This window comes from Triturus cristatus, chromosome 12, assembly GCF_964204655.1.
Source record: "Triturus cristatus chromosome 12, aTriCri1.1, whole genome shotgun sequence".
Taxonomy (NCBI): Eukaryota; Metazoa; Chordata; class Amphibia; order Caudata; family Salamandridae; genus Triturus; species Triturus cristatus.
Genome location: NC_140595.1, coordinates 717,699,404 through 717,713,020, shown reverse-complemented (window position 1 = coordinate 717,713,020; position 13,617 = coordinate 717,699,404). Strand labels below are relative to the sequence as shown.

The window sequence follows — 13,617 nt, the reverse complement described above, 5'->3', positions numbered from 1 at the left end:
TTAGAACATTATTTAATGTTGCAAAAGGGTTAATTTGGCTAGATATCGACTGGGAACTTGTGATTCTTGACAACGAGCAACCTTAAACTATACGGCCTACCAGTAAGGATGTCCTGAGATGTCCGCACTTATCTCCGGGGATGGGCGCCCCCCGTAAATTACGTTATCCTGATGTCGGCTGAAATAGGCTTTCACTTATCTCACCGGACTTTATCGAGTATCGGTACCGATCATAAAGGCCTCATAGCCTCTACGTGCCATGCACAATTCAGGTTCTCGTCCCCAGCGTTATTTGTCCAACCGCGTGAATCTTATAAAGCCCGCACGGGCAGTGCTTTAGTACAAGGCCCCTCCAAGGGCGCACCATTACCCCTTTCATGGAAGGTAATATGGCCCCCTTCTTTCTGGTTCCTGGTTTCTGTGGTCCGGGAGGCGGACTCCTTTTCACCGAATATTCTAGGGAGTGATGCCATAATATTACTGTATAACACCGGACCTAACTCGCACAATTACACAAGTGTTTGTACGCTGTGAATTAATTAGATTTGTAAAGTTTCGGCTTTTTAAGTGATTGAAATTTGAGTTTATTTGGTTACACAGGTAGAATACCCAATTTACAACGTTTTGAGTGTAAAAATGCTAATTGGGTAGAAATTTAGACCACAATGCTTGGGTTTTTAGCGTGCTCTGGCAGCACCTGTCTGTGAGTTTGGCATGACGCCGCCAGTTTCTGCGGGCTGATCTGCTCCACTGCACCGCCTGAAGGGCAGAAGCACTGTCACATGTATAGTGAGCATTAATTTGTGTGCTGCCTTTTTAATAATACACAACGTGGTCCCGATCTGGGGTAGCTTGTACCTGACGCTGTGGTATGGTGTCTTGTTCGGAACGTGCAGGGCATTCGGCGGAGGTAGACGGCGCCGTGTGAGTTGCCTGGTTCTTTCGGGTCGTTTCTGCCGCTACAATTCACGAGAGCGCCCGAGTGCAGGGGGATATGGTGTGCCCGTCACCCCCCTTTCCCTACGTATGGGGCAGAGGAACGACAGGCTTGTTAGGAACGGCTAGACTGCCGAATTTGGTACCGGCAATCGGTGTTCGATCCTTGGGGTTGCGTCCACATCGCTTAGTCCGCCCGTGCCGGATCATGTAATGCAAATACTGTGTTTGGGTTTAGCGCTCCATTACTTTCTGGTACAGCTCGCGATATTTTGCACAACATTACTGGTTCGGCGGGCGCGGGTCACTCAGCCTGCCTCACCGGGTACTGTTCTGAGTGCAGGTTCTCCGGTGCAGGTCTGCTGTGTCGTGCGTTGTTCAGAGAGACGGAGAAATGGTTAGGAAGATTGGCCCAGCAGACCGGGCAGCTGAAAAGCAGGATGTGCTGGTAATTGCGAAGATAAGGCGTCATTATGTATCACCTGGGGCAGAGACTTTCGACCACGGACTCGGGGGAGCAGTTTCGAATAACGGGCAGGGCCTCCAGCCCATGTGCGGCGCGAACTTCATCGCAGGCGACCTTGTCCTCCACCCCCCCGCCCCCCATCCCTCCCTCCAGCTCGAATGCGAGCAGCGCGGTGCCTGCGGCTTAGGCACGCGCGTTTGTCGTTGCCTTGCTGCAATTTTGCACGGGCAACGGCCCAATGTTTGGCGGGGCCTAATCACGCATGTTCCTGGCGCGCCAGCAGCCACCCTCGGTCACTCCAGCGTGGGGCCTGGGGAGACCTTTTTGAGATTGTGACAGGGGGTACCGAGAGCGGCTGTGGAACTGGGGCTTATGTGACATTTTACGGTTGAGCGCTTTATGGGCCATTGGCATGTCCCGCTTTCGAGAGAAGTGTTTTTATTTTCAATATGGAATAGGGGGCACATCAGATTGGGGGGAACAGGTGACACACCAGCGAGGTGGCCGACGGTTGTGGCTGTCGGGAGTAGCATAGCCCGAGACACGGGCGCTCAGCTATGGTGTGGGCATTTTGGCGGTCCAAGGCAGTTTGCCTTGTAAACGCGGCGCTCGGCAGTAATAAATCCGGTAGAGCTATTATGGTTATTTTAATGGTGCGTTGAGCACAAGCTCGCGGAGTCGCCCTCCGTCACCATGACCGCCTTCAGCACAAGATCAACACTAGTTCAGTCTCCTCACCTGCGGGTCGAGCATAGGACTTGTGACAGGTTATACAGGCCACTGCGAGGTAGCGCTGCCCTGTGGCTATTATTATAAGTGCAGGTTGTAGAGCGTTGGGAACATTACTCAGGCCTTCGAGTGCTCCGCTACTTTGACTAATGTTAGGCGGTCGAGTTTGGGAGAGGGTGTGGTCCGTCGGCGGCATCGCCGTTTCTGGTGCAGGAAACAAGGGTGCGAGCCTCGAGCTTGCGTCCACACCCCGTGAGTTTTAATCTCTTATTCAATACTTGAAGCTGGCGCAGGGCTCTCTCGGTGCGGTTGGTGTCCTTCAGCGAAAATTGGCTGTTTACTGGTGTGGGGAGACAGCCCAGCTGTCGTATTCGCAGGCAGGCTGACATGATGTAGAATAGCTCTTGGTGGGCCTTGCACCGGAGCGATGATGATGATTTATTTCACTGTAAACAATTAAAAGCACTGATCAGCCGATAGATGGGCTCGGGTAGGTAGTGCTCCTCGCGTAGTGAATTCAGGGAGGCAATGATATTTGCGCAGGTGTCGAGTACCGGAGTCATGTTTTTTGTTTCAACAACCTTGCGCTCACATACACAGACAATTGTATAAAAAAAAAAAAAAAAGAAATTGTTTCTCTCTATGCGCATTACTGTAACGCTATGAAGGGTGATCAGGCAGGCGCACACGGAGCGGAACACCTGTCAGGCGCCTTAAGGCTGTTGCCTTCCAGTGGGCCCACGGCACGGGCATGTTTGACCCAGTTTTCATACGCTGCTGTTGGTCAGCTGGTTAGCCAACAGATGGGCTGGTTGTAGGTAGTGCTTATTTTGCATTGAAGATAGGGACGCATGACATGTGCTCAGTATCCCATGTATCGGGGAGCTCTAGTTTCACGTTTCTACTCCGGCGTCACATCATTTACATTTCTACATTGCGTGGTGTCTCAGTGCGCGGAGATTCGCCATGAATAGTGATCAGTCAGGATTTCAGGTGCGGAACACCTAGTAACAACGCGGTGTGCTGGTGGCCGGTCTGCTTGCCAGGGGGGATCGCCAGAGCGAGCTGTTTAGCCCTGCAGATTAGTTAACTGTTGCACGATCCTTGAACCCTGCGCAGGGTTCCCTCTGCTCCGTTGGTGTCGTTATGTTAGCCGTTCACTTTGGGTGCCCGGTAATTTCATGAGTGAGGCAGTGGAACCTATACCACTAGGGCCATCATGACGGTCTTTTGTTGGATCCTGTTGAAGGTAGGAGTACCCATTTTGCAGTAACTATGTGCTCCCCTGAGGTAGGAGTTGGCTTGTCGGTTCTTTTAGCTTTCCTCCTGCCGAAGCTATCCTAGCCTTGGGGGGGGGGGGGGGGGGGGGCAGTTTTGCCTCTTTTTGGCTTCTTGGAGTTCAAGGGGAAATAGAGGCGTGTCAGCTCCCCAAGCTTGATTACCACGTGCTGCGCTTCATGACAGATGTTGAATGTCTCCAGACAAGTGCTGCCTAAAATTTTGATCATGTAGTGGATTTAGCATTTTATGTCCTGGGACACTGAGCGGTAAGCAGTCTACCATTAGGACTATTGCTTCGTTAGTATGGGAACCCCCCTGGGTTAGGTGTGCACGGCTAGGATCTGAGGGTAACCAGCAAAGGCTTGCTTCCAAAGTTTGTGAAGTGGATCAGAGGGGCCAAGCTGTGCTGCACAGCAGCACGCATATTCTATAGGTCGCAGTTTGAATACTAGTTCCTATGCACAGTCAATGTTAGGTTTTGATTCCTACACACCTGCACACCTTCGCGCATATTGTACATTCGGGACACATGTTACACGTTGAAAGGACCTCCGTTGTTATTTACTCGAGTGTTATTGGTTATTTCCTGGGTTATCCGCGGGTGCAGAGAGTTAGGCTCTTGTTGTATTTCCAGCGGGTCTGTTTGATGTGGGATGGTGGATTTTGGGGCACAGCCGCGTGGTGGGTCTTTCCGTGTCACACTGCCTGCCTTTAATCTCCCGGTTTGTCACACACGGTTTTAAGACGATGATTGAGTGGTTAGCACTGTTCTTAGTATTGAACACACCAGGTATTTGTGGTACTGATATTTGCACCCAAACAATAGGTACTCTAGGACACATGTCCTCCATTACACACATCTCCAAACAGGACTGCCCCCTCCCCCCCCCCCAATTTTGGGAGCAATAGGGGTCCAAATACCGGTGGGGTTGGCAGGCTTTGACAGAGGTTGGCGGCGAGCTCGCACATCATTCGGCTCATGGGATGATTCAGTTGAGTTTGGGGCAGGTCACAGGCCGCTTTGTCATGCTGTGTTTGTTCTTCGAAGTATGGCCGGGTCAAGTGACGGAGTAGAGCAATCATCGCATGGTATATCTGGGCATGGAGGAATGCCAGGCAAGAATGTTGCGTAGGCAGGTAGTGGTACTTATCGGGGATTGGATGTTTGTCTCAATGGCATGCCGCCATGCAAGGGGACCATGTACCGGGGTCACGTACATCAGGCAGTGACAGGTCAACAGGGACCATTTGTACTAAAATCTACAGGAGTGGTTCCCGCCACGGTTGGTCAGATGGGAGGCTGTCGTCTTTATTCGCACTGGATACCCTTACTCCAACACTCCTATTTTAGCTTAGGATGCCTGTTGACGCTGTTAGACCGGCTCTTAGCTATTAAAATCACCTATGTGCCTTGGCATGGTTTGTCTCGGATCAGGGCCAGTTGGGGGTTACTGTTCAGGACACGGTTAGACTTCTTAAACATAGACTTGTCAACATCCTCCTAGGAAACCATGATTAGCATGAAGGTATTGTACCATGGAGAGCCAATGGTTGTGGGTTCGTGCACGGCAGTAGCAATGGAATTACAGTCTGCTCCATCAGGCCACATGTTCCATCATTAGCACCAGCAGCTGTAGAGCTCCTTTTTTCACTCGGGACTGGCAATGTCTAACTCTTACAGCCAGACACGGAATAGGCAAAGGACATACCTTGTTGAGGCAGTAGTATTGTCTGTCTCGCTTCCAGGCCAGTTGGGGGTTACCGTTTGGGGTACGGTTCGACTTTCTGGTTGCGTTTGGATGCTGGGACAGGTGCCCGTGCACCTGTCCAAGAGGACATGCAGCACGGCGATAAGTGGTTCAGTTGCTCCAGTTATTTGTGTTAACGGGCAGGTGAAGCAGCAGAACTTAGAGGGGCCTGGGTCTGACCTCTGGTTCAAGGGCGGAACCTGGCCAGCTCACTTAGTAGCCCGTCCTTGAGTTCGGCGAAACAGGTACTATTGATGTGAGTAACGGTAACGGGCAACTTCTCCTGCCCTTCAGCACTGGCTGGCAGCTATGCAGGGTGGAAGGGGCCTTCCACAGGGGCGACTTGGTCCATATGATTGGGGGAAACTCCTGGGAAACATAGTTGGGCTACAAGTAGCAGGAGAACCATTGTCTTTCCCAGTATTCAACATAGAAGGGTATTTATGCTTTGGTTCCCCCCCCCCCCCCCCCGGGTCACGCTGCCTTGTCTGCTCCCTAGTACGCTAGCAGAAAGTTGGGAGGGCAAAGGCTTCACATATGGTGGTGAATGTCAGAAGGTGATGGCATACTCCGACTAGTGCTCCGACTCAGATAACGGAGGATAGAGGAGGTACAAACCTTGTCATCTCTTAACTCACTCACATTGGCACCTCCTGGTAGGAGTGGCTTGGAATAGGTTTTGTTCTTCAGCCAGGCAAAGGTATCATTGGACCATCGCCTATTCTTAGGCAGGTTAAATTCAGTCCTAAATCCATGGGGAGTTTAGAATGGTGGTGTCTGATGGAATGCGATGGACATACTCCAACTGAGTGAAAGAGGAAGTAAGGCGGGCTTTTCAACTCTTACCTCCTCCCGCATTGGCACTGTCAGGCAGGAGTGTCTTGTCAAAGGGATTGTTCCTCAGCCATGCAAAGGCTACATTGGAGCATCGTCCAGTTATAGGTTTAAGGTCATTTTAGTCAAAAATCCACGGGGGAGTTTAGAAAGGATGGGGGCTCCTGTCCTGTTGGTGCATGCTGGCCGCCGGTCCGGTTGGGCGTAGACTTGTTTTGGCTGGACCTGGGAGGTAAAAAGGCCTACCTGGGGCCATGCGCAGTTGCGCAGAACAAAGAGGTCTTGGCTTCATCGTCTTATGCACGCCAAGTCCACAGGGTGCCTGGAGGGTGATGGGGTTCACCTCTCCACTTTAGGCATGGATTTAATTTTACTGGATCTTGGGGAAGCATTGGCAGCTGCGGGTTGCAAATAGGAGTGGTACCTTGGTGGGGGGCCCTGGTAGTGACGGTGGCCACTCCCAAGGCTGTGGAGGAGTTACAGGGCGATCCAGGGTCTGCACATACCAAGGGGTATAGCATGCAGCAGCACCGCGTGGTGCTAAGCCAGGATACCCAGGGATGTTTAGCGTGTCCACTGGAAGACCGACGGCGCCCCGCTATCCGACAGGCGGTTGTGGGTCTGAGCAACCGGGGGCTGCCATGTATGCTCCGCCCACCCATCACGGGGGGGCGTGTGAAGCAAGTGGACTGGTGGTCCACGGATGGGAGGGGGGGACCCTCCCAACATTAGGTATACACCAATTGGCGTTGCCATGGTGACTCTAGGCTTATCAGACGGGCAGGCGGCATAGGGGCTGGCCTGCCCTGGGATCGCCCGTAAGATAACCCACCATGTTTGCATATTGCTTATGCTAATAAACCTGCAGCAATATTTCTCCACTTACATTCAGTGTCGTGTGTTTTATTTATGTACTTATGTGTGTTGTGATAACTGTTGCCGATATTGGCACTATGTAAGGCTGCCCGGGGGGGGGGTTGCGCAGCGGCCCGCCCCTTTGTGGGCGGCCGCCTTAGTGCCACAGGAAGGCACAGGGGTGGGAGGTCGTGTCCCTGGGATAGACCAAGGGAGACCCCAGCAGATAGCTGCTTCCGGCGGGGAGGAGCCAGGGGGGTACATATTCTGTCTCCGCCCCCTCCTCGCCCTCTTGTCCGCTCGTTCGCCTTGCCCGCCCATCCGCTTACCCGGCGTCCGGAGGGACAAAGGGGGGGCCAGGTTTTCTAACAATTTTCACTTTGTGTTGCAGGAGGAGTTACAGGGCGATCCAGGGTCTGCACATACCAAGGGGTATAGCATGCAGCAGCACCGCGTGGTGCTAAGCCAGGATACCCAGGGATGTTTAGCGTGTCCACTGGAAGACCGACGGCGCCCCGCTATCCGACAGGCGGTTGTGGGTCTGAGCAACCGGGGGCTGCCATGTATGCTCCGCCCACCCATCACGGGGGGGCGTGTGAAGCAAGTGGACTGGTGGTCCCCGGATGGGAGGGGGGGACCCTCCCAACATTAGGTATACACCAATTGGCGTTGCCATGGTGACTCTAGGCTTATCAGACGGGCAGGCGGCATAGGGGCTGGCCTGCCCTGGGATCGCCCGTAAGATAACCCACCATGTTTGCATATTGCTTATGCTAATAAACCTGCAGCAATATTTCTCCACTTACATTCAGTGTCGTGTGTTTTATTTATGTACTTATGTGTGTTGTGATAACTGTTGCCGATATTGGCACTAAGGATGGGAAATAGCGAGATTGGGAGGAAGAAAGAGGTAAAATAGCGAGAAAGAAATAAGAAACTAGATGGAGAGCGAGAGAAATATGGACACAGAGAGTGAAAGAGAACGGCGGAGAGAGAGAGCAGGGAAGAGGTGACGAGAGACTCGATGAAAGAGAGAGACAGATAGAGGTATTGCCAAAGAGACTGGGAAAAAGACGGGCAGAGATCTAGAGGGAGAAAACAAGAAACGGGGACAGGTGTAAAGGGACAGCTAGTAAATATACAGTTAGAAAACAGAATATAGATGAGTTTTATTAAGAGTGATCATGTGTGGGCGGGGTGGGGGAGTGTGGCCCGGGATGCTCAGCACATGATGGCCATATCTCTCGGTAGCAGAGTGCCTTGGGTCCTCTGCAAAGTGTCTGAGCACTGTTCCCGAAACATCACTTTTCTACATAAAGCTAACTCCTGTACGTGGCATTAAGTGTGGCCCCGAAAACGACTTTGAAGGAATCGTGTAAAGCAAGTAGTAACTCTTTCTAAGAAACGTAAGTCTAAATATATAGTTCACATTAATATTTAAATTGTAAGGCAATTCATAACACTCACATATTATCAAATAAATATACAAACAAAAGAACATACCTGCATTGGCCGGGAATCGAACCCGGGCCTCCCGCGTGGCAGGCGAGAATTCTACCACTGAACCACCAATGCTTTGATGGTGAGGTGCGTCGGCATATCTATATTTGAGTTCTTTCAGGCACAGGTAGTACAGACATTTATTGATGGTTATATATTTTCTGTGCTCAGACCTGAGCCAAGCATGAAACTAAAAACAGCAGAGCCCATATATAATGCAGCACCATGCTTCATATGAAGAGAGCAGACAGGAAACTCACAGTATTTTATAAAGTTTTACACATGAACCTGCAATTCTTCATGCTACATGTGCACATCAGTGTGCACAATCAGATGATGCTCGCCTGTTGCACTCGCTGAAACATTATATGTAAAGCACCAAAGCTGTACACAATCCCAACACAAAGAAACAAAGGTGACACACAGCAGGTAATGCGTTCCTAGGTTTGTGCATCACTTACGGTGTGCTTGCAAAATCTCCTGTGTTTAAAAAATATCTTGAAAGGGCTTAGAGCTCGCCCATTATTTACCTTTGCTTAGCATCAGCTGGCTCCCATCTCACTCTTGTTTCCTTGCTTCTTATTGGTCAGCTCCTACTCCTCACCTCCGTCTTCCTCCTACGCTTCCAGTCTTCACCCTGCTGTGGAGCTTGAACCAAGTGCTGCTTCCGGTGGCCGGTGTCCTTCCACTGCAGACTCCTGCAGCTACTCTTTTTTGCTTTTCAGTCAATCTTCTTCACCCCCCACCTACCACCCAGGTCAGTGCTGACCACGTCATATTCCTTTCATTTTTTTTTCTTTAAGCCATGTTGTGCAAAATGTAAAAAACATTGACAAACCCAATAGATTTTACATAGGTGAAACCTATTGGCTTTGCCAAAGCTTGTTTTGTACTTTGAACAGAGAAGAGTTCACACACACTGGCGAATTATCCATCTGTGAGACGAGGCACAGATGCATGCAGCAGACTGGGGTACTTTATTACCTGAAATGCCCGTTACTATGATGACTGAAGGTACAATATACAGGGATGCTTTTGGCCGGTTCCGCTGGCTCGCTGAGATCACTTAACCCCAATGCACTGAACCTAGTGCCTACGTCAGAATTAGATCTGGCTTGAGCTGGGACTCACGCAGCATCATTAGCGGCTGGCATCTACGGAGAGTGGTAGGGCGGGGAAGTGGGTGGTGAGTAGTGCACTATTGCACAAATAAAAAAATAATAAAACATAAAAAATGCTTACCTGACAGGCATCCTTCTCGCAGCACGTCCTCCTCCTGCTGCAGTCCGGTGTTCAGGCAGGCCCCAGCCACCTGCATTCATCAATCCCGGGGCTCTCTCACCAGCGTAAGAGAGGTGCTCATCGCACACCATTAATAAAACAACATTGCAGAAAACGTACTTTAAAGTAGCCCAATTTTCCTGAGTCCGATAAAAAAATAGAAAAACTTTTTTTTGCTGTTTTGGACAAGAATAAAGGATGGTATATAACAGAGTATAAACAGCAAAATATTAAGAACGACTTCTGTTTGTAAAACTTGATCGATTCACTGATTGGAGAGTGCGAGACTAGAGGATAAAAATTATTAAAATCAGCAATTTATTGCCATATTCCAAATGTATAAATAAAAACATCGCCCAACTGCCGTGACATTGCCACCCGCAATGCCGTGACTCGGAGTCGAACCGAGGTTGCTGCGGCCACAACGCAGAGTACTAACCACTATACGATCACGGCGAGCTACTTGGGCTCTGACGTCAAGCTCTGTTGACGCTCCAATAGCCTCAATACTGTCACGTGCTGTGTGGTATCTGTGGTTCTTATAAATTGAAGCGCTGGTATTTCACCTTCGCTTCCATTGGCCTGTTCCCACGTCCGTACCTGTAATGTACACAATCGTATCAGACACCGCTCTGCCAGCATTTTTTGGGGGAGTCCTGAAACACCACGCATGATTGCACCTGTTCAGTGTGTCGGATGCGGTTCTAAAATGAGAGACCATTGCATGTTGCTGCTGTTCACAGAGCAATAAACACGAACTCCCGCAGCACATCACGGGCAGAGGAAGGAAGGAAGCGGATTATATAGAAAGCGAAACTTCAGGACTAGAAGACCACAAACCTATCACTGTTCGAGTTTTAGATAAGAGGTTTACATCCTCTGTCACGGGAGAGTTGGGTCACACAGTCAGAGGCGTCGCGTACGATTCGACACTGAGGAAGAACGGGAAGAACACGAGTCCAATGTCATGATCCAACATAACATACAACGCTGGAACCGAGAGAGGCGAATTACAGCGCCTGAGCTGTGCTTAGTTTGTTCAAAAAAAACATAAGTGCAAATCCCCAAACGTGTTCTTCGGAGGCAGCTACACACTTCCCCGAAAGCCTGGGCCCACGTGGACAATATAGCAGTAGCTTGGATGCCAGGGGCCCTGGGGCAAGCAAGGGAAAGGGCCCCTTTGACTGCCGTTGGGACAGCAAATTACAGAAATGATCAAGGTTCGGTGGGCCCCTCAGGGGCCTGGGCCCCGGAGCCAGGCACTGTTACAGCAATGGTAGCTGCTCCCGTGGGCTTCAGCCTGTTGGGGGGGGGGGGGGCAAAGGAGCCCTCCTTCCTCAAGAGGTGTTTGGAGAGTGCTCTGCTCAAGAGAGTTTAGATAAAAGTTCTAAACTCTGCAACAACAAAAAAAAGGTTAAATAGTGCACTTTACAGCCCAGCTTTTACTTAAATTTGCTAAAAAGACCCAAGCTGTGAAAGGGCATTTACGAAGTGGTCTAGAACTTTCATGGCTCAGTTTGGGTGGTGGGAGAGAAATGGGGACAGGATCTGAGGGGATGTGAAGAGGTGTTTTGTTCCACTGATAAAAACTTAAAATGAAACATATACAATATGCCGACAACTAGCGTCTCTGATCAGTTTTCATATTTAGCATATCATATTAGGAAAGTTTCACAACTATGAGTAGTCAGCTGAATATATGTTAATATCTCAGTCCAGAGTATATACCCAAGTTCTGGTCTACTTTGACTATCCCATGTTCTTTAAGCATGTGTCACTTTATAAACAAAATAGTCACCAGATGGTTTCGCTCTACACAACCCTAAAATATGTTAATTTTGTAAATTTGAGAAAATATCGGACTCCAACTCCCACAATGCAATGAGTTGTTCAATGAAGACATAGAACTGGAAGACAACGTCACCGATGTCATTGCAACATCCATTTACCATGTCATTGGTACTGTTGTCTCGTTTCAAAGGGTAGTTATATACAAGATGTTGGTTATATAACTTGACCAAGAAATTATGACTGCACTGTGATGGGTAGCTGTTTTCATTCGCTGCAAGTGAACAGGGGCGGCTCCTCCGCTATGGCGGGGGTGCATTGCCCCTCTGCTTTTAAACAGTGCACTGCAAAGGAAACATAAAATGATAACTTTGAGTTATTATCATGTTATGTGTCCTCTTGCTTTGCAGGCGGGTGGGTGGGGCCGCTCTGCTCTCGGAGCAGGGGAGGGAAGGAGCGGTGTGCCACTACTAAGTGCGTCAAATAAGAGAGAGGGGCTCTATTCCACAAAAAGGGTAGAGCGCCAAGAGACAATAGTCCGAAGAAGTATTCCCCTTTTTGGCACCTATGCAAATAGTCATACAAACTCATACAGATATTACACTCAATCGATCACCAGAACAAGACACCAAAATTTGAACCCTAGTCAGAAGGTATTATAAAAAATTCTATTTTATTAAAAATGTTAAACACAAAACATTGTTGAGCAAATACAGAATTAAAAGTAATAAGACAGTTACATAACAGTACACATAACTAATGACATTGTGCCTGTTGTGCAATACGCAAGCAAAAGAAGGATAACAAATAAAAATTAAAAAAGATCACAGATAAAAAACAATACAAAGCATGGGGAGAACACAAGAAAGAAAAAATGCTTTCTAATCCAGAATACAAAGGAAGACACTAGACCCAATGACTGTTTGGTCGCCCAGACCAGTCATGCACACTTTCCCTGTTCTCCATGCAGGCTGCATTGCAGAACAATCCCAGGCCCCCATTCCCTGGTTGAGCTTCGAACCAGGACGCTCAAGAGACTGCATTGCAGCATTGGGATTGGTCAGTGGAGCCTTTTCTGTGCTTCCTGTGCCTCGGCGAGCAGGAGCAGAGACGCTGGACCGGTGCCACAAGGTAAGTGTTTCTTTTATTATTTTAAAATGTTTTACCATCCCCCCTTCGCGGCCCACCTGTGCACCCACACCCACCCTACCACCCGCAAACCATGCCGGCCGCCACTGCAACTGAAAATTTACCTTTACTTGCTGTAGAAGCAGAGCAAAAAAATAAATAACAAGCATTGGCAGTTGGCATTGATTTTGGGTGCTGCAGCATGAAGCATTTAATCTCTATCGAAATGGGCAGCTCAAAGGTACAACCAGGCAAGGTTTGGGAGCCGGATTGTTGGTGCAACCACATGCCCTGAGGTGTACCTCCCCACTCCCTCCGGGTGCCTTGCACCCTTCTGCATGATCCAATACTGTTTCTCATTCCCATAGGCCCATTTCCATAAGAGAAAACAATCTTGTAGGGAAGGTACAGAAGCAAATTAGTTGTTGCAACATACATGGCACTTGGTCATGACCGAGCAGCATTCCTGGCAGCTGAATCAGCGAGGCCATTCCTCCGGGCGCTTCAACATGAGGTCACTGCACTTAACTAATCCCAACTTGTTGGGGTAACATCAAAGCATACAACAAATTCAGTGATATTAACCATTTTTAATAGGGATTCCAGCAAACTTTAAAAATCCCCTTTGCACCCAGAATAGTTTAAAGTCATGCATCACTCCTAATGCACCCTTTGAGGCAGAGTACAGTTAAAAAAATGTGCGCGGGCAGAATACAGACTCAAGTAAGTGCTATGAATTCGGCATCTGGTCCAGAGTGAGTAGATAACCACAATTGGCACTATGTACTTTTTGGAATTATTTTCACTACAAATTTGAAACTGCGTGACTCTGGTTCTCCTGTTTCAATTTTTGTCGTTTTGATGTAATTTTTATTTATTAAAGTGAACTATATTTTCTAAATTGGTTTCAACTTTTCTTTCATTGTGCTTTCACTCTATTACTGTTTGAGTGCTGCATAAATACCTCTTCCTGCATGCACCCCCGTGAGACGGTACCAACATGCACCTGTCCATCTGCACCTCTCCATGCTTGCACCTCTGTGAGACTTTACTCATCCCACACCTGTCTGC

At 49.1% G+C, this 13,617-nt stretch overlaps 2 non-coding genes across 2 annotated transcripts; both read right to left on the bottom strand.

Annotated features, from left to right (window-relative positions):
• Window positions 1-8,353: 8,353 nt before the first annotated feature.
• TRNAG-GCC (transfer RNA glycine (anticodon GCC)) lies at window positions 8,354-8,424 on the bottom strand. The gene has a single exon. It is a non-coding gene; the product is annotated as a tRNA-Gly (tRNA).
• Window positions 8,425-10,014: 1,590 nt separating this feature from the next.
• Window positions 10,015-10,086, bottom strand: TRNAH-GUG (transfer RNA histidin (anticodon GUG)). Its single transcript has one exon. It is a non-coding gene; the product is annotated as a tRNA-His (tRNA).
• Between the last annotated feature and the right edge of the window lie 3,531 nt (window positions 10,087-13,617).